At 46.6% G+C, this 20,053-nt stretch overlaps 1 protein-coding gene across 3 annotated transcripts in view; it reads left to right on the forward strand.

Moving 5' to 3' along the window:
• The window catches only part of AGBL4 (AGBL carboxypeptidase 4), a 2,901,779-nt gene that overhangs the window by 409,688 nt on the left and 2,472,038 nt on the right, over positions 1–20,053 (forward strand). The gene's annotated exons all lie outside the window — the stretch shown is intronic.

Raw genomic sequence — 20,053 nt, forward strand, 5'->3', positions numbered from 1 at the left:
GGGCAGTTTGGTGGGGCATTGTGATGGGGGCAGTGTGATGGAGGCTGATATCATTTACAACTAGTATCTTTTTAGAGGTATTAGCTATTGCAGCAGCTTTCTGTATTTCTTGTAATCCTTCTACAAGTAAAACTTCCTGGTTCCTGGAGGGGGAGGAGAGGTTTCCATAGCTAAGGGGCAGCAACTTCCTCTGAAACTGTCGTTGCTATGGAAACCCTACCTGCAAATTATTACACTGCTTGTGCTGTACTGAGCATGTGCAAGATCTCCAGGGGCATGCTGTGTAACCAGCATGCAACAGAATACAGGAAGAGATAGGAATAGTTACAGTTTGGCTTCAGATGCCCACACAGGAGATGGCCGTGGTCTGCTGCAAGTTTATAAAGTAAGAAAACGATGCTGCAAAAATACAAAACAGACCTTAGTTTACAGCATAACTTTACTAGAGAAAATTACGCTTGTGTGTTATAACGGTATTTTTATCTAAAAAGTATAATTTTGGCTGGAACACTGCTTTAAGGGCCATTTCTGTTTTAGGAACTACACGGGTCCAGAATGATAGGCATTTTCTTTCAAAGTTTTTATTGGAAAGGTTTAAGAAAAACATTATACAGTACACAAGTACACAAGTGGTAACTCAACACTGACCCAGCAAAACAGTATAACATTACTCCAAAAGACTCAACAAGAAAACAAACTGAGTAGGTAATAAAAATACCTATGTTACCAAAATGGGTAAAAATGGAAATAAGGTCCTCAGCCGAACCAGGAGACTTCATCAACAGTGCCTACTTGTACCATTATCCGCAGCACCATTACAAGAAGAAGGAGAGAAAGGCAAGGAAAGAAAGGGGGAAGAGAAACAAGGGAGCATCCCAAGGACTGTATAGCAAATTTACTATATCATATAGCCCAAAGAGTATAAATTCACAGGTAAATAGTTACACATATAATGTGCACATGGGCCCCAAACTTTTTCAAAGTGGCTATTCGTGTCACAAATAATACTCATAATTCACTCATGGGGTATAATCCATTACATTTTTTGCCAGACTAGAGACAGGAACTGCAGTTTTCTTCCAAAATCTAGCAATGGTTCATTTAGCTGCTAAGAAAATAAAGAAGGCCAATCGTAAGGTGTATCAAGACACCTTCTCCAATAGATCATTGAAAAGAGCCATTCCTGGAGATTGCGAAATGTTGACCCAAGTTACCTGATGCACAAGGGCAAAAACTCTGTTCCAAAAGCCCTAAAGTCTAGGGCATCCCCACCAAATGTGAAGCATTGTCCCTGGCATATGACATCCTTAGAAGCAAAAGGGCGAAACTAGACATGTGCATTCGTTTTCGTCCGAATGCATTTTCATCTGAATTTTGGGTATTTTTGTTATTGTTTTAAGAAACTTTACCGAACGTTCAGAATCTGAAAACCAAAAGATCCAACATAAACAAATGCTTTATTTTTGTTTTTGTTGTGACAACAGTTTGATATAGATAGGAGATTCGACATGATACTGACAATAGCGATCTGTGTCCATAGAACCTGTGGTCGAATGTGCCTAACCTTAGCTCTATTAGTCCAAGATTATTCTATATAGAGTGAAAAGATTTGTCATAGAGAGAAAAGATTCGACATTATAGAGACAATAGCAAAAAAGGTTGAATGTGCTTAACCTAACTCTATTAGCCCAAGATTATTCGACATAGAGAGAAAAGATTCAACATGAAGATTTGACAAAGCGAGTGGACATTTATGGTCAAATGCTCTGCCCATAGGCTATAGAAGAATTCTAATTTTGGTTGACTAGTAATAATAATTAATACATATAATTATTACTAGTGTCATACAACATTAGAATTCTACTATAGCTTGTAGGCGGAAATTCGACTGGAAATGTACAATTGGGGCGTCGTACAGTTTAGCTGCTCCATCGAATCTTCTTAGAACATTCGACAGACACCATAAGCCTTCAATGACAGATTTGACCTTAATTATTTCGGATTTTTGGACAAATGCATTTTTTTAACAAAAACTAAATAAATAAAAATGAATTTCGGGAGTAACTAAATACATTTATTTTCGAACGAAAACGAAATTCCGAAAACAAAATATTTCAGTGTGCACATGTCTAGGCGAAACACCAGGATAAAGTTTTGACAGGCGGACAGGAACCAAATATCCATATATCTAGACATCACCTTAACTGCTTGCCGACCGCCGGCTGTCAAATGACGGGCAGGCGGCGCAGCTCGCGGCATGGCGGGAGGCTGTCATATGACGGCCTCCCATTTAAACAGTGAATATGCGTGATCGTGCACGCACATCCCTGTTGCTTTGGTGGCGGCATGTCACGGAGACACCGCTCATCACCGAGGGGGATGAACAGCCATTGGGTATGGCTGTTTACCACGTGATTGCCCATGACTTCATTACGGGCGTTCACAGATGGTTACACCTCCACTGTGCACGGCGCGTGCGCACGTCGGTGGCGGCGTGTTCCCGGGAACACTGCTCGTCACTGACGCTGATAAACAGGCATTGGCCGGCTGTTTACCCACGTGATCGGCTGTGATCGATTCACAGACGAACACTAAATGTAAACAAACCACGGTAACGAGATTTTACCGGGCTCTCCTCCTTACACACCGATCGTGTGTGAGGAGGAGATTGCGGTAACATCTCGTTACCGCTTACAGTGTACACACCAATCGCACTGATTGCCCCCCCAATAAAGAGGACTTGTCACCACCTATCATAGTACCTGTCACTCACAGTCCATCAGAGTACCTGTCACAGCCCATCAGAGTACCCGAGTACCTGTCACAGTTCATCGGAGTATCTGAGTACCTGTCAGTCCATCTGAGTACCTGAGTACCTGTCACAATCCTTATGAGTACCTGAGTACCTGTCACAATCCATATGAGTACCTGAGTACCTGTCACAATCCATATGAGTACCTGAGTACCTGTCAGAGTTCATCTGAGTATCCGAGTACCTGTCACAGTCCATATGAGTACCTGAGTACCTATAACCGTCCTTCAGAGTACCCGAATACCAGTCACCAGGCCATCAGAGAACCTGTCACCAGGCCATCAGAGTACCCGAGTACCTGTCACCAGGCCATCAGAGTACCCAAGTACCTATCTGCAGCCCATTAGAGTAGCCCATGCCTCATAGAATATAAGTTGGGGAGTTTGCTTTCCAAAATGGGGTCATTTTGTGGGTAATTCCATTCTCCATGTCCTCCTGGACCTTCAAAAGTGTGATGGGTAGGAATGAAATGAGATGTGTCATTTATGCTCCTAGAACGCCTGAAGATACTACTTTAATGTTCGGCCTCTCTATGTGACCAGGCTGTGTAAAAGTCCTACACATGTGGTATTGCCATACCCGGGAGGAGTAGCAGAATGTGTTTTGAGGGGGTCATTTTTGCTTTATACATGCTATGTGTTAGAAATATCTTATATATTGACAACTTTGTGTAAAAAAAAATGCGTTTTCATTTTTTTCCACATTTTCCAAAAACTTCTGGAAGACTCATTATGCCTTATAGATTATACATTGGGGTGTTTGCTTTCCAAAATGGGGTCATTTTGTGGGCAATTTCATTGTACTGGTACTCCAGGTCCTTCAAAAGTGTAATAGGTGGTTGTGAAATGAGAAGTGTAATTTTTGCTCGTAGAACGTCTGAAGGTGCCACTTCAATGTTGGTGCACTGTATGTGGCCAGACTGTGTAAAAGTCTCACACATGTGGTATCGCCATACTCGGGAAGAGTAGCAGAATGTATTTTGGGGTGTAATTTGTTGCATGCATATGCTGTGTGTGAGAAATAACCTGATAATATGACAATTGTGTAAAAAAAAAAAAAAAAATCTTCATTTTGCAAAGAATTGTGGAAAAAACTTAAAAGAATTCACCATGCTACTTACTTAATACCTTGGAATGTCTAATTTCTAAAAAGGGGTCATATGGGGGTATTTGTATTCCCCTGAGTAGGGTTGAGCTTCGTGTTCGAGTCGAACGTACGTTCGACTCGAACATTGGCTGTTCGTCCGTTCGGCGAAATCCGAACACTTGGCCCGTTCGCGTCAAAATTCGTGCGGCGCTCACGGCCCACAATGCACTGCGATGGCGCAGTGCATTGCTGGCTCATGATTGGCCAAGCATGCACTGTGACCCCGCATGCTTGGCCAATCGCAGTGCCAGCAGCGAGGAGAGCCATGATTGGCCACAGGCAGGATGCCTGTGGCCAATCATAGCTCAGGCTGTGTAGTGCACGCCCCACACTATATAAGGCCGCCATTGAGGCGGCCTCGTGTAGTATGTTGGCATCTGAAGCAGTGGGTGTTCTGTGTACCTTCAACACAGTACACACCGATCGTTTTTGGCTGATTTCCTATCTTGCTGTTGTGTAGTGGTTATTGTCTGTGCCCTGACCGCAGTATACACCACTATATTCACCTCACCTATATAGCTAGTGATCTATCTTTAATAATAGAGCTTGCAGTCAGTAGTGTTAGGAGATAGTGCGTGTACATACCGCTATAATCCACCTACATAGCTGTTCTCTATTTGAGCCCAATTGCCATCTGCAGGAGTTATTGGAAGTTGTGTGTGCCTCCAGCACAGCACAGTATACATCTGTATATACCCCTTTATCTCTGGTGTTCTATAAAAAAGGCATCTGCAGGAGTTAGTGGGTGTTGTGTGCCTCCAGCACAATATAAACTACCCAACTGCTGTTTTACCCAACTCCCTTCAGGCCATTACCATGTCTGGAAGGCCAGCAAGGAGAGGCAGACAGGCGCGAGCCGATAAAAGAGGGCAAGCAGGCTCTGTGTCTAGAGACAACAGTGCTGGTCGTGGACGCGGTGCATTGTCATCAGCACGTGGCCATGGGACATGCTTGTCCTTCTTTTCGGCAGCTGGACATGTTGAACCGCAACATGCCAACGACTTGGTAGAGTGGATGACCAAGCCCTCTTCATCCTCCTCATCCTCTCTCACCCAGTCTCAGGGTAGTAGCAAAGCAGCTGCCAACGCATCGTCTTCCCTCCTCTCAATGTCATCATCAGTGACTCCTTCCCTAGACCCACCACGTCCTCCTGAGGAGTCTCCTGAACTCTTTGAGCACAGTGTTGGGTACATGCTCCAGGAGGATGCCCAGTGTTTGGTGGGCTCTGATGATGACACTCAGCTAGAGGAAGGCAGTAGCGTGAGCGCAGAGAGAGGGGATGCTCAAGAAGGACAGCAATCTGGCAGTCATGTTCCACAAGCTGCAGCATACTGCCAGGTTTGCTACAGCGATGAAGAGGGAGGGGATGATGAGGGCACTGACTCCACGTGGGTGCCTGGAAGGAGGGAGGAGGAGGAGGAGGAGGAGGCACATGTCCAACGAGGCAGGATGCCCTCCGGGGGCCAGCTCAGGGGCAGAACACCGACTGAATCACACCGCAGAGCTCCGCCTGTGCAGGGCGCTGCCTCTGCGCGTTATTCTAAAAGTTCTTTGGTGTGGGCCTTTTTTGAGACGAGTGCATCAGATCGCACCGCTGCTATTTGCAACATATGTCTCAAGCGTATCTCACGTGGCCAAAACATCAGCCGCTTGGGCACCACATGCTTGACCAGACATATGTTGACCTGCCATGCAGCTCGTTGGCAAGCGTACCTCAAAGACCCACACCAAAGAACAAAGCGGACCTCTCCTTGCTCCTCATCAGCTGGCATCTCCAACCCCACTAGACCTTCAGTCCTCTCTGAAACCTGCTCTGAGAGGAATGAAGGTGTAGAATTAGGTGTGTCACAGCCAAGTGCTTCCGGGAACTCTGCTAGTGGTACACCCACGTCCGATTATAGCAGGCAAATGTCCTTGCCCCAGCTGCTGGACCGGCGGAAGAAGTTTACTCCCAGCCATCCACATGCCCAGCGGTTGAATGCTAGCTTGGCTAAATTGCTAGCACTTCAACTGCTGCCTTTTCAGTTGGTAGACTTGGCCCCCTTCCGTGAGTTTGTACAATGTGCGGTTCCTCAGTGGCAGGTCCCCAAACGCCACTTTTTCTCACGGAAGGCGATTCCGGCTCTCTACCGGCATGTGGAAGGCAATGTCCTTGCCTCGCTGGACAGGGCAGTCAGCGGTAAGGTGCATATTACCGCTGACTCATGGTCCAGCAGGCATGGACAGGGACGTTACCTGTCTTTCACGGCCCATTGGGTCACTCTTCTGGCTGCTGGGAAGGATGCAGGACAAGGTGCAGTAGTGTTGGAGGTTGTTCCGCCACCACGCCTCCAAAATGCTACTATTGGTTGTGACACACCTCTCTCCTCCACCCCCTCCTCTTCTTCTTCCTCCATGGCCTCTTCCAGTGCTCTTTCCTCAGAACCAGCGGTGCTCCGTAGGCGTTCCAGGGGCTACGCAGGTACGCAGGCAAAACGATGCCATGCCGTGCTTGCGCTGGTTTGTTTGGGGGACAGGAGCCACACTGGGGCGGATGTTTTGTCAGCTCTGCAGGGGCAGGCCGAGAGGTGGTTGACGCCACGCCAGCTTAAGCCAGGAATGGTGGTTTGCGACAATGGCACCAACCTCCTCTCCGCCCTCCGACAGGGACAACTGACCCATGTGCCCTGTGTAGCTCACGTCCTTAACCTGGTTGTGCAGCGGTTCTTGGGCAGGTACCCCGGCTTACAGGATGTCCTGAAGCAGGCCAGGAAAGTCTGTGTGCATTTCCGCCGATCATTTAATGCCTGTGCTCGGCTGGCTGAGCTCCAAAAGGAGTTGAACCTGCCCAAGAACCGCCTTATATGTGACATGCCCACCAGATGGAACTCAACATTGGCTATGCTGCAGCGGCTGCACACGCAGCAGAGGGCCATCAATGAGTACCTGTGCGACTACGGCACCAGGACAGGGTCAGGGGAGCTTGGTTTTTTCTCACCACGCCAGTGGGGCATGATCAGGGATGCATGCACTGTCCTGTCACCGTTTGAGGAGGCCACAAGGATGGTGAGCAGTGACAGTGCATGCATCAGTGACACTGTACCTCTTGTCCACCTCTTGGAGCATACGCTGCGTGGAATAATGGACAGGGCACTTGAGGCAGAACAGAGGCAGGAAGAGGAGGACTTCCTTGCCTCTCAAGGCCCCCTTTATCCAGACAGTGTTCCTGCTGTGCCACCCATCACACAGGAAGAGGATGAGGAGGAGGAAGAGGAGGAGGAGGATGATTGTGTCAGCATGGAGGTGGAGGCTGGCACTCAGCATCAGCAGCAGCAGCAGCAGTCTTATAGGGATGATTTACAGTCCCAAGAAACACGTGGACTTGTACGTGGCTGGGAGGAGGTAGCTGCGGATCATGTTGTCCTTAGTGACCCAGAGGACTCCGGACCGAATGCCTCAGCTAACCTACGCTGCATGGCCTCCCTGATCCTGCAAAGCCTGCGGAAGGATCCTCGTATTCTTCGGATCAAGGAGAGGGACCATTACTGGCTGGCCACTCTCCTTGATCCACGGTACAAGGGTAAGGTTGCCGACCTTATCTTGCCATCGCAGAGGGAGCAGAGGATGAGACATCTCCGGGAGGCCTTGCAGAAAGGTCTGTGCAACGCGTTCCCAGAGACTGGGAGGTTACAAACTCCTGGTCCTGGACAACGTGTTGCTGAGGCATCGGTCAGAAGGAGCGGTGGAGAAGGTGGCCGTCTGACTGATGCTTTCAGACAATTTTTTAGTCCGCAGCCCCAAGGTATGATTGGTTCCAGCACCCATCGCCAGCGTCTGATTTACATGGTGCAGGAATACCTAGGGGCAAGGTCAGACTTGGACACCTTTCCCACCGAAAATCCTCTGGCTTACTGGGTCTTGAGGATGGATCACTGGCCAGAGCTTGCACAGTATGCAATTGAGCTACTGGCCTGTCCTGCATCCAACGTTCTTTCGGAACGCACCTTCAGTGCTGCTGGTGGCTTTGTTACCGATCACAGGGTGCGCCTGTCCACCGAATCAGTTGATCGACTGACCTTCATCAAGATGAATCAGTCTTGGATCACCCACAGCTACCAAGCACCTGAAGCTGATGTAACCGAATAATTTTTTTTGAAATACCACATCCCTTCAAGACTGCCTATGCTGATGCTGAGTGACTGTCCTGTTATGTTGATTATCTATCCTCTTCCTCCTCCGCTGATATGTTGGAAGAACATTTTTGGTTCTGGGTGATGCCAGCAGCCCTATTTTTCTGCCCCTGTTTAACAGGGGCGTTTAAGTACAATTTTTGATGCAATGCTTTGCAGCAGGGCTAATTCCTGCAATAAAACTAGAGTATATGGCAGAGGTTGCAGTGTGGTGGCACCAGCAGCAGTGCCTAAGGCCACATTTTTCTGCCCCTGTTTAACAGGGACATGTAATTACAATTCTTGATATAATATTTCACAGGAGGGCCCCTTCCTGTGCCCATCCAGAGTAACGGTGAGGACTTATAGTGTTGTGGCACCAGCACCACAACCACCAAAGGTCAATTTTCTACCACTGTTCAACAATGGCATGTAATTACAATTCTTGATATAATCGTTCACAGCAGGGCGCTCCAGCGCCCACCAAGAGTCACTTTGAGGGCTTACAATGTTGTGGCAAAACCAACACCTTGTTCCGCCATTTCTGCAGAGCATATAGGGCAGGCCCCTACTTTCAAACATCCAACTTACAAACATCTCCTACTTGCAAACGCAAGGAGACAGCAGCAAGTGAGATGAAAAAAGATGGACGACAAAACAAATTATACAGGGGTGATAACCCTTCCCTATGTTTTCCAAAAAGCTTAAAAATAGTTTTTTTGACTGGAGCTACACTTTAAAAATGTACCAGTTGAAAATTACAAACAGATTCAACTTAACACAACAAACCTACACAGTCCCTGTCTTGTTTGCACCGCCTGTATACTGCTGTTCTGAGTATATAGGGCCTGGGGGCCACACGCATTTCCTTTTTTTAATATGGGTACAGGGTTCCCCTTAATATGCGTACAAGACCCAAATAGGCTGGTAATGGGCAGGGAGGGCTACCCATGCCATTTTTCTGAATGATTTTCAACCATATTGCAGGAACCAGATATAACATTAAAACCGCAAGCAGTTTTAAATGGTGTTATTTCCGTTTAATGTCATTTTGTGCAGGGACTGTTCTAAACACGAGAAACACGTGGCACTAAACAGGCATACTACAGACACCCCCCAAGCACCATATTTAAAGGAATATTTCACTTTTTTTTTTCACTTTAATCGTCAGTAAAATCAGTGCTCCCGCCAAAACGGCCATTTTTAAAAACATTTTAGGCATTGACCCATGTCCCCTGGGGCCGGAGCCAGGTCCCCAAACCCTTTTTAGGACAGTATCTTGCATATTAGCCGTTAAAATTAGCACTTTCCATTTCGAACGTTCGAGTCCCATAGACTTCAATGGGGTTCTAACGTTTGTAACGAACGTGGGGTCCGTTCGAAAGTTCTGGTGCGAACCGAACCGGGGGGTGTTCGGCTCATCCCTACCCCTGAGCGTCTCAAGAAATGAGATACACCTGATGTACTGAAGGCCTGATCAGATGTGATCAATTTTCAGTGATTGGCACCATAGTTTGTAGACTCTATAACTTTCACAAATACCAAATAATATACACTAATTTGGGTTATTTTTACCAAAGATATATAGCAGTAAACATTTTGCCCAAAATTTATGAAGAAAAATTACTAATTAGCAAAATTGTATGACAGCAACAAAGAAAAGGGCATTTTTCACAAAATTTACGTTTTTTTAAATGTATAGCACAAAAAATAAAAAACCCACTAGTGATTAAATACCACTAAAAGAAAGCTCTATTTGTGTGGGAAAAAAGGACACACGTTTCATATGGGTAAAGTGTTGCATGGCTGAATAATTGGTATTCAAACTGTGAGAGCGCTGAAAGCTGAAAATTGGTCTGGTCAGGAAAGGGGTATAAGTGCACTGTATTGAGGTGGTTAATATTACCTTCAGTCACTGTTACATTCATTATGTCTTTATAGGACCGGTAAAAGCTACTATGCCAACATTCCACATCCTGATCAAATTCTAAGTCAGTGTCACAACAAGTACTTCCTGAGGCCGAGATGCCGAGAGCGGTTAACCCTTGCAACTACGCGCACCCCGTTCCCCAGAGGTGGTACAGGGAGCGGGTGGCACACAAAAGCTGACCACCAGCAGGTGTAAGTTCCTGAAGAGGGTTGAGGAGCTGAGCAGAGGGTTACTGAAGTTCAGGAATTGGCAGTGGGTCCCATGCAAAGTAGTAAACAATTCGGGAAGTAGCAAGAGATCAGGCACAAGATGGGTAGCAAGTTCGTGAAGCAGGCCAGGGGTCAGATCCGTGTATCAAGCAAGAATGTCCGTAAGGCAGGCCAAGGGTCAAATCCGTGTAATCAAGCAAGAGGGTCCGTAAGGCAGGCACAGGGTCAAATCCGTAAAGGCAGATCAGGAGAGGTCTGTTAAAGCAAGCCAAGCGTCGAATCGAGGAGAAGAGCAATGTAGTCAGGGACGGTCTGGGTCAAAACAGGCAATCAGCTATAGCAGTTGTATTTTCTGGTATTGTTAATTTATAATTTTTTTGCACTTTACATGTGGTAAACTCGTGTTTAGTAATCTTGATTCATGATTTTCAGCGGCACGGGCTGGGTTTGCGAATGTGGAATCAGACTCATTTTGAAGACTGCAGAGTTTTGATTGTTATTTATATTACAACGCTGGCAATGAAAAAAGAATTCTACTCATCTATATGCTTACTCACCTTTACAATCAGTGTTTATGCAAGTTCCTTGTGAAACGTTTAACTTAGGATATTTCTGTCAACAGGATCCTGAGTATAAACATCAGTAAATGATTACCGCGTGCAAATGGCCTAATGGTTTAGACTGGGTCAATATAAAGTGATGGTCAAAAAAGAATCTATTTCTTGTTTTACTCCATATGCTACTAGTCTCAATTACTAAAACTCATTTCCTTATAGACACTAATTTAGTCCCACTCGGGAACTTGAATGATTCAATTAAATGGCGTTTTTCTAGTTCTCAACCCTGAATTATATATATTCAGATCTTTACAACTTGACAGCTGTATGTTAAATAGCTTCCATGCATCCTTTACTGTTATTACAAGTCAAGAACCAAACAAATCCAGCAATGACCTTGCCAACCACAAAGACTTACATCTTCAGTACCCAAATATTTCTTATACATTATATATTTTTGGCGACAGATAGAACTTTCTTTTGGTCGCATGTAATAAACACTGGGTTTATTTTAATTGTTACTATATAAAAAAAAAAAAACTGTTTCCCTTTACTTTCCATTAAATTAAAAATGCTAGCAGAGTACAAGCAACCCCAAAATTACCCCCTTTTTGGAAGTAGACACCCCAAGGCCACAATTTTTTGTAAATGACTAAATGTCCTGGTATGGTTAAAACCTGGAACCTGGTAATGGTGCACATTTATAAACATGTCTCCAGAAATAGATGTCCACTTCCTAGCCATTTTTTTTTAGCATTACATTTTATTGATTAAAAAAAAAGAAAGGTACAAACAATACAATATAAGTTCAAACAGATAAACACAGTCTTAAGGAATGTCAGTACAGTGAACAATGTATGAAACACGTTGGTCAGAGAGGGGATGTGCACATGTGGAGCATAGCAGAGCTTCTAGGAGACAGATGAGCTCTGGTTAGCCCATTGCGCCCAAAGTTTCCACAATTTGAGAAAGATGAGAAGTTTATCTTCTTTAGTGTCTAATGCCGCGTACACACGATCGGAATTTCGGCCAGCAAAAGACAGATGACAGCTTTTCATCGGAAAATGCAACCGTGTGTATGCTCCAACGCAATTTAGCTGGCCGAATTCCCAACAGCAAAAATGTGAGCGTATGTTCTCAATTTATCAGACGGAAAAAACTTTCTAGCGGAAATTCCGATTGTGTGTATGCAATTCCGACACGCAAAAACTCACACATGCTCAGATTCAACTACAAGATTGAAGCTATTGGCTACTGGGTATTGACCTTCCTTTTTCTAGTCCCATCGTATGTGTTGTACGTCACCGTGTTCTTGACGGTCGGAATTTAGTATGACCGTGTGTATGCAAGACAGCTTGAGCGAAATCCTGTGGGAATTCCATCGGGAAAACCATCAGAGCTTTTTCCGACCAAAATTCAGATTGTGTGTATGCAGCATAAGAGTTTTTCATAAATATATATAACAGGTTTTGATCATTTCAATGGTTTCTGGGGGGTTAGGAGCACATTTTTTTTCCAGTGTCTGGTAATAGCGGATCTAGCACTAGTAAGATATGGGTGATGATGATGGGGAATTGGGTTGGAAGGGTCTTTAGACATATTTTTTAAGACCTGTCCATGAACATTGGGCTCATGGAAAGTTAACTGAATAACTGTGACTGTCATTCAACTCCCATAAACTGAGGGCATCTAATGGTGGAAAGGAATTACTGCTTTTTCATTTCTGGAACTAAAGATATTTAAGAAAAAAAACCCTTTCAAGGAAATCTCCACTGAAATGAATAAAACGGTGATTGCTGATCAATTGAATCATTCACCTGGAAAAATTATGCAGATTAGCTAGAAGGACACCTGATCATCACACTTGTTCAAGGTCATTGACTTAGAAATTATTGAAGCCATTGAAGTAACATGACAGCCAGAAAGCTATCAGTTTCATAAGGAGAAGTCAACATTGGCTGCCTACAGGTACAGATTTCCTTTCCAAATGTACCCCAACATATACATATCATGCACCGATAGGTGTCAAAGTTATACTGAAGTCCAATAAAAAATACAGTCCAATAAAAAATTGAGAAAAAAATAATCCAGTAAAAATGCAACTTAGAAATTGTGTAAAGTTAATCATAAATAAAATAAAAATCAGGAAAAATTAAAAATTAAGTAAAATGCCTGCTTACCAGCTTTATGGGATTTTCTATGACGGAAGTTCAACAACGCTTGTGGCTATACACCCAGCCAAGACCAATTTTACCAATGTACAATCTGAAGATGTATTTTGTTAAAGGTTGCACTTCAATCCAATCTAAAAATGGCTAAATAGCAATCTCGCTGGCTGGCATAACGCAAACAGCCTGCACTCCAGGAATGGAAGAACGTGATGACATTAGCACATCACTCTGCCCTACACGTATTATCACAGAATGACATCTTCGGGGGCACCTGGCCTGATATAGGGCAGCTGTTCTGTGAAGAATTACATATATATAAGATTCTGCACTTACGTCTAGGAGGCGTGCCGCTATACATGATTCTGCAGTTCCATCTTGGGGCGTGCTGCATTTGCTGTGATTAGTCACAGCAGAAGCTGATTAGCGGGGATGTCAGCCAATGGATGTCTGCCGAAACCCACTGATCGACGGGAAGAGAGGCTGGATAGAGCTCTTCCCTCATAAACAATGCAGAGCTCCGTCCTGACAGCAGGGATGTGATTAATTTAAAATCCATCACATCCCTTAGTAAAAGCACCTCCCAAAGAACACAAAAACACTGGTTAGTCACACATTTAACCCTTTGATCACCCTACATGTTTAATCCCTTCCCAGCCAGTATCATTAGTACAGTGATAGTGTTAGTACAAATCACTGTATTAGTGTCACTCGTTCCCACAAAGTATCAAGTGTCAGTTAGTGTCCAACTTTGCACTGCATTATCACAGTCCTGCTATAAGCCAGTGATCACCACCATTACTAGTATAAAACATTTTTATTTGGATATGTTTTATAGCAGAAAGTAAAAAATATTGTATAGGGCAGGGGAGGAGAGGAGATCAGCTCTGCAGACACAGACTGGAGCTGACAGGCAAGGAGGGAGGGGGACAGGGGAAGGCTGGCAGCCTTAGGCCTGGGGGGGCAAGTCCTGTAAAGTGGCCCATTGAACCACTGAATCAGCTCACCACCCATCTACACCACATTCCCCGTACAGAAAGAGAGGGAGACTGCTCCACTTTGCCCCAAAGAGAGAGAGACTGCTTGACACTGCCTCCACAGAGAGAGACCGCTTCACACTGCCTCCACAGAGAGAGACCGCTTCACACTGCCTGCACAGAGAGAGACCCCGCTTCACACTACATCCACAGAGAGAGACCGCTTCACACTGCCTGCACAGAGAGAGACCCCGCTTCACACTGCCTCCACAGAGAGAGACCACTTCACACTGCCTCCACAGAGAGAGACCCCGCTTCACACTGCCTGCACAGAGAGAGCAGTCACTTTATGTGCAGGCACTAAGTCCACCAGTCTCTGGGTTTAATAATATCCTCAAATCTTCTGAAAGGGGGGCTCCACTTAGGTGTAGAAATTCACTTTGAACTCCACCTTATTTCCAGAACTCAGTACAGGCGTTTTAGTGCTAAAAAATGGCACCTGTAAAGCGCTTCTTATGCCACCCCAGGTTTCCCACTGGGGCGGTGCGCTTGAAGGACATTCTGAAAAGTCCAGCAAGCAGCATTAATGGGGGCAGTTTGGGAGAGGTGCCCAGCCCATTGAAATGAATGCAACACAGCCATTTTTAACACTTTCTTTGGCCACTAGTGGGGGTTAAAAGTGCCCCGCTAGCGCCACTAAAACAATGGTAAAGCGCCACTAAAACGAGCAGCGCTGTACCACTACCGCCCACATCGTCCCAGTGTGAAAGTACCCCTTGGTATTAGATGTGCAAACAAAAAGGTGAGACCACATCTAATACCTACAGAGAGTAATGGAAATAAGGTGGAGTTCAAAGTGAACTGTGCCATTACCTGCAGGGATTGGCATTTAGGGGGGTTAAAGCAGGAAGGGATGAAATGTGATATCAACTATTCACTGCCTGTCAAATGCCTCTGAAAAGTAACCTGAGCATGGATCACTTTTCAGAGGAGTGGCAGTGGCTGCTGCAAGTGAATACAAGCATTTAGGCTCACACTGGTGTGCTGCGGTTTGGCTGCAGTGCGGGTGTACTGGCGGGTGTCACACCCCCTCAGACTTCTTTTAGGTTACTCAATGTTGCTGCATGTTCTGAAAGTGCACCAAACATGCAGCATGCAGGAAGTTTTGTGCACTTTCAGAACATGCAGTAAAAATGCGCATCCTCTATGTCCCAGGGGCAACATGCAGGATGACTGCCAGTACACCAGCACTGCAGCCAAACTGCGGCATGTCAGTGAGAGCCCACATCATACCACCTAGCCCTTGGAGGGCAAGGTACTGGCACAGGCTGCTAGAAAAAAACTCGTTGGCTGCAGAGAGGAGGAGAGAGGAGGAGATCACTTACTTGGATGGTCCCAGCCTCCCAGGAGCCTCACTGGATTCCAGCCAACTGCTCAGATTGAGCAGAGAGCAGGTCCAGCCTCTGCCAGCCAATGGTGTGGAGTAGGGAGGGGCTGGACGGGGCTGTGCTGTGTAACACAGACTGTCAGCCCTGACATGAAGACATCGCTGGCTCACAGTACTGGACTCGGCCAGCTCATGAACTGTGCATGTTGCGGTTTTGAGCTGACGACACAGCAGCCTTTACCACCGCATATCAGAGCAGCCCAGGGGGCAATTGCATCCCTGCCTCCTGGCCCAGCCCTCCCCTGGAGGGGGAGAGGGAGAGACACTCAGAACACTGCGGGATGACGGAGGCACGTAATCTGACCACAGTAATCATGGATCAGCATCTATGATTACCGTGGTCAGCACACACAGGGGGACACAGGAACAAGCCGGATCAACCTGGTATTTTAGATTAAAAAAAGGGACAAATTACACTGCAACAGCACTATGCTACTGATCATGCTGCCACTTTAACAGGAGGTTATGAGAATTAGAATGGGGGGGGCTCAGCAAATCTATCTGAAAACTGCCTGGGTTTAGGTTAGTGGGGGGGGGGGGGTGTCATGAAGAGCACGAATAAGGGCCCTAGGAAAATAGAAGAAGAGAAAGCTTAAGGAAACTAGAAAAGTGTGGGAGAGTAGGGGGAAGAAAAATAAAGAAGGGGTCCCAGGGGATCTCAATGGCTTAAAAGTTAAATTGTTAGGAGATGATCAAACATACAGGGGTGATGTGCAATCCAAGGTCAGTATTTTTTAACTTTTTTTGCCAAAACAAATGCGAGTATGATTGCCCCTTGGTTGACATCTTGGTTGACCCTGGTTGGCTTTTGCACACTGAATGAAGTCCGCCAAAAAATCATTCTCAGTTGTGGGAGTGCAGCAGGGTGTGATCTCATACAATCTCTTCGCAGCGGTATGGGACACTGGCCTATGATTTTTCCACATGTTTGTGTGCAGAATCCACTGTTCCAGAGGAAGATTAAAAGTTTCTTGGTTTTAAATTCTAATTCTGAAGGCCATGTCTGTAATGGTGTGAGACTCCTCCCCTCTGGGTTCCAGATGGCAGTAAAACACTATTTTTGAAATTATTATTTTTTTATTATTTTCCATTTTCTGCATGGTACAAAATCAAGAAATATCCACAACCTAAATCTCAACATAAAAACAAAATAGCAAAACGCGTGTTTTACGCATTGGTGTGTTGTAATGCTGTTCATTCTTTTTTTCTTTTTTTCTATTCATTTTTTTAAACAAATATGCTTTATTGGTATCACACAGGGTAATACACATTATAAAATTGACACAAGGCAATGTATAACACAGCTGACAACCATGAGATCAAACAGGTAATCACTCACATACAGGGAAGATTGGTAATGGCACACAAGGTGTTATTGACAAAGAAATAAGCATGGAATACAGTGGAACCAGTAAATCAAATCTGGGGAAAACATAAAAAGATAAAATAGTAATAGGAGTATATCATCGGGAGAAGGGTGGGATGCGGGGGGGGGGGGGGGGGGGCGAAGGGGCCAGAACATCTAACCCAGAACTCCAAACCTTATACATTGTGATATTATGTATAGTAAGTTGGTAGTTTCAGGTGGAGGTCCAAGTCCAAGGAGCCAACTTTTTGTCATACTTCCACTTACAACCTCTATTCATATAGGTGGGGAGATCCGTTTCATAAGAATATAATTTTTGGCTTAAAAAAGAAGATAGAAGATCAATAGCATAGAATGGTGAAATCGCTGGGCCACCTTGTGAACCCCCAACAAAGCCAATGCTGTTCATTCTTAATGGCTCCTCAACACACCTTGCCATCTTACCCATATTATAGAACACTACAATACACAATGATGCACTACCCTGTGTTGTGGTGTGCTGCATCACAAAAAACACTACATGACCTTTTTTTGGTGAATTAGGCAGTCCAATAAAGTGAATGTGATGCCTTAACATAACACAATCCCCCCGTGTGTAGCCTCCGGCATACTTTTTTGACCCGAAAGTACGGCGGACTTAGAATGTAGTTTTACACTCCAATCTTCCCGCCGGAATCGCATTTCGGCGGACAATCCGGCCGTGTGTATGCCAGTCCGCCGTACTTTTGAAATGAACGGACTTTTCCCGCCCGGAGAAAAGTCCGCTCATTTCGAGCGGGTCTCCAGGTAGGCGGGGCCCGCGAAGGAGACGTCGCTGGCCCGCCGCCTGGTATGGACTTAAAGGGGAACCCCAACGCCGAAAAAAATTGGCGTGGGGGTCCCCCCAAAGTCCACAACAGACCCTTGTCCGAGCGCGCTACCCGGCCGGCCAGAAAAGGAGGGGCGAGTGAGCACCCCCCCTCCTGAGCCGTACCAGGCCGCGTGCCCTCAACATGGGGGGTGCCTTGGGGAAGGGGGGGCCGCGCGGCCCCCCCACCCCAAAGCACCTTGTCCCCATGTTGATGAGGACAAGGGCCTCTTCCCGACAACCCTGGCCGTTGATTGTCGGGGTCTGCGGGCGGGGGGCTTATCGGAATACCGGCCCCCCACCCTATGTGAATGTGTATGGGGTACAATGTACCCCTACCCATTCACCTGTAAAATAAAGTACAAAAAAAAACACAACACACAAGATAAAATAATTTATTGCACAGCTCCGGGGGTCTTCCGTCTTCGGGGGTCTTCTCGCCGGACTCCTCCGCTATCTTCTTGTAGCTCTTTTACTAGCGGAGGAGCCCGGCATTCTTCTTCGTCGCCGCGGCCTCTTCTTCCGACTTCGGGGGTCTTGTCCCCCTCTTCGGTTCTTCTGCCGGGCCACCACGCCTTCTTATAGCTCTTTTACAGGCGGTGGCCCAATCTTCTGTCGCCACCGCCACCTTCCGTTCTTCTTCTTCTTCTTCTTCTTCTTCTCCTGGAGATGTTGACTCAATGTTCTCTCCGGCCGCAATGCCAGGGACGCGCTGCGCTGCGACTTATATAGGGACAAGGGGCGGTGTCACATGGGTTGATGTCACATGGGTTGGTCACATGGGTTGGTCACATGGGTTGATGTCACATGGTGACAGTCCCAGCATCCTCCGGGACTGTGACATCGTAAGGGGGCGGGGTCACCATGTGACACCAACCCATGTGACACCGCCCCTTGTCCCTATATAAGTTGCAGTGCAGCGCGTCCCTGGCATTGCGGCCAGAGAGAATGTCGAGTCAACATCTCCAGGAGAAGAAGAAGAACGGAAGGCGGCGGCGGCGGCGACAGAAGACCGGGCCACCGCCTGTAAAAGAGCTATAAGAAGGCGCGGTGGCCCGGCAGAAGAACCGAAGAGAGGGGACAAGATCCCCGAAGTCGGAAGAAGAGGCCGCGGCGACGAAGAAGAATGCCGGGCTCCTCCGCTAGTAAAAGAGCTACAAGAAGATAGCGGAGGAGTCCGGTGAGAAGACCCCTGAAGACGGAAGACCCCCGGAGCTGTGCAATAAATTATTTTATCTTGTGTGTTGTGTTTTTTTTGTACTTTATTTTACAGGTGAATGGGTAGGGGTACATTGTACCCCATACTCATTCACATAGGGTGGGGGGCCGGTATCCGGGGGCCCCCTTATTAAAGGGGGCTCCCGGATTCCGATAAGCCCCCCGCCCGCAGACCCCGACAACCAACGGCCAGGGTTGTCGGGAAGAGGCCATTGTCCTCATCAACATGGGGACAAGGTGCTTTGGGGTGGGGGGCCACACGGCCCCCCTTCTCCAAGGCACCCCCCATGTTGAGGGCACGCGGCCTGGTACGGCTCAGGAGGGGGGGGCGCTCGCTCGCCCCTCCTTTCCTGGCCGGCCGGGTAGCGTTCTCGGACAAGGGTCTGTTGTGGACTTTGGGGGGACCCCCACACCGATTTTTTTCGGCGTTGGGGTTCCCCTTTAAGTCCATACCAGGCGGTGGGGCCAGCGACGTCTCCTTCGCGGGCCCCGCCTACCTGGAGACGCGTTCGAAATGAGCGGACTTTCCTCCGCGTGTGTGGGCGAGTCCGTTCATTTCAAAAGTAGGGCGGATAGTACGGCGGACCTAGTACGCCGTATTAGTCCGCTGAAAAAGTGCCGTGTGTGGGCAAGTAGCCCGTTTGGAAAGTCCGACGGACAGTCTGGCGGGAAGTCCGCCAGACTAAGTACGTCGGACAGACGGCTACGTGTGTACGCGGCTTTACAAGTCACAGCCACTGATCAGCTGGGTGCCCAGAATTAAGAATCCTTTCACTTTGTTCAGCAGCTGTTCAATGAGCAGACCCCCTGCTGAGTTGGAGAACAGAACCGATAAACCAAACAGAACCAAACAGAACTGATGTCAGTTTTTTCTTTACATCCATGCCTGTTCAGTTTGTGTACACATTTGGCAGCAGACAGGGGCAGACCCATGATGGCTGTATGTACAGTCGAATGTAAATGGACTTGTATCTGTTTACATCAGACTAACTCTGATCAGTCATGTTTAGGTCCTGAAAAGGATAGCTTCCGATCAGGTCCACCTGTCAAAACTGACAGATGGGCCTTATCAGAAAGCCTGCATGAAACAGCCCTCTGTTGGTTTTGGAAGTTGAGTTGTGACAGGTGTACTTTAAACCAACAGAAAGGAACTAAATGTGAAAGAAAGTAAAATTCATCAACTTTGTTTCCTACAGAAAATACAATACATTTTATTAGGTGGAATAAG

This window comes from Lithobates pipiens, unplaced genomic scaffold (genome assembly GCF_037356315.1).
Source record: "Lithobates pipiens isolate NorthernLeopardFrog02 unplaced genomic scaffold, aLitPip1_a1.2 Scaffold_23, whole genome shotgun sequence".
Lineage (NCBI taxonomy): Eukaryota > Metazoa > Chordata > Amphibia > Anura > Ranidae > Lithobates > Lithobates pipiens.